Source organism: Hyposmocoma kahamanoa, unplaced genomic scaffold (assembly GCF_003589595.1).
Source record: "Hyposmocoma kahamanoa isolate Upper Pololo Valley unplaced genomic scaffold, ASM358959v1 215, whole genome shotgun sequence".
NCBI lineage: Eukaryota > Metazoa > Arthropoda > Insecta > Lepidoptera > Cosmopterigidae > Hyposmocoma > Hyposmocoma kahamanoa.
This window is the reverse complement of record NW_020653736.1, coordinates 1,467,776-1,469,770: the sequence shown is the minus strand read 5'-3', so window position 1 is coordinate 1,469,770 and position 1,995 is coordinate 1,467,776.

The following is a 1,995-nucleotide window of genomic DNA, read 5'->3' as shown; positions in this document are numbered from 1 at the left end:
TAGGAGCTTATGCTATTGATCGCAAACTTTTTTTGATGTGTGTATACTACATACTGAGGTATTACGAAACTTAGTGATATTGAGGCGTGTCTTATGCGGCGGCAATTTCGAAAAACTTGAGGAGATCAAACGTAAGTGTGGCAGACAACTCTTTAGGTACATACAAAGATGTGCTGAAGCGCCACATGAAGAAGTGCAATATAGAGTCTTCGCTATCGGAACAGCAGGCTGCCAACCGGCCGGAGTGAAGCGTGCCGGTCAATAATAATAATAATTTATTTATTCCCTTCAAATAGGGTAGGGTGCATTATACATGTGGATAATAAAAATTAAATCAGTACGTAAACCTATTCGGCCTTCATAAATAAAACCATGCAAATACAATAATCAAATAATTTACTAATATATTAAGACTTAATGTAAAAACAATAATTAGACAATAAACTAACAAATTAAAGTTATCTGATTTAATACGAGACGTCATAATTTAAATAAATAATAATAATTGATAAGAAAAATATGTATACAATCTATTAATTAGTCTCCTATATCGAGTTCTTAAGATTTTCGCGATTGTTACACATAGGAAATGAAACAATTTTTCCGGATTTAAATCGCGTATATTTGTTTTTTCAAACAAACCAACGTTCCGGAATATTAGACTTAACTGGTTGACGACTTCAGAACCTCAGTCAACCGTGACCATGAGACCTCTAAAGGGCCCGAAACGTTGGTTTGTAAAAACAAATATAAGCGATTTGAATCCGGAAAAATGGTTTCATATCCTAGTCTTCATATTTCATGAATTCGTCAACCGATGAACAAATGATAAAAGAGACTAAAACTAGTCAATGAAAGAAGCTTAAAGCGATCAGATCAGGCAGAATATGTGTGATAAACCTCCCCGTGACTATATTTAATTCAATTGATAAATCTAAGTTTGCTTATTTGGTAATGAACTATTGTTATCACTTTGAAGAACAAGGACAACGACATGAAGTTTCGCATATAGCTATCTTTGTCGTTTAATCATCGTCTCGAAAACCATGAAACAATAATAACAACAACAGTAACAACAACAACAAACAAAAAATGTCTTTTCCTCTCGTTTGTCGCGCTCAATTTTTATTTAATAAAATTCTCGTGCAAATGTTTTAAAATCAGTTGCGACCTTAAAGTCATGTTTGGTACTGTGTTAATCTATTGCAGTCATTGGTCACAGCGCTCGCGATGACATAAAAATGTGACATCACGGTGCTCGCCATGTTCGTTATTGTGATAAAATTTTAAAATGCCGATTTATCACACGAATTTGACAGCTAAATGTGGATATAATAGCTTTATCGAGGCGGCATACTACGGGGGCTGGTATATTAATTAAAAAATTTTAAACACACACATGTGAGTTACTTTGGAAACGTTTTATTTTGAGTATTGTACCTAGCCGCTCACGCGATGCGCTCATCCTACCGCAAAATGGCGGCTATTTGGTTTCGCAAATTAGAAAAGGATTCAGTTTAAATACAAATTTTAAAAAATAAAAATTATTATTCTGCATTGCTAAATAAATACCCTCCGTACTACAACAAAAACATCTCAAATAAAATGCAGTAATACACCGCAAATCCTGCACTTAAAAAGCACTAATGAAATTTTTGGTGTACTTGGGTAAATATGATAATATTCCGTTTGAGTGGTTCTAATGTTTACCATGAAATTACTCCTTAAAGTATAATTTATAAAATTTATATTCAGGGTAAACTTAAAAAACGCAACTTACGGTATGTTTTCAATAAATAAACACCGACATCACCAGCCCAAACAATAACACACACGATTGTCGTAACGTATTTTTGAAGTTGTTTTTTTTTTGACATGACAGACCCAGGCATTAAAAACTTTATGGTTTGCTAGAGTAGTTACCAAAATAGCAATTAGTATTAGTTCTTTTACCTGTTATAACTTCGATATCCGATAAATCGGTATAAAATCATC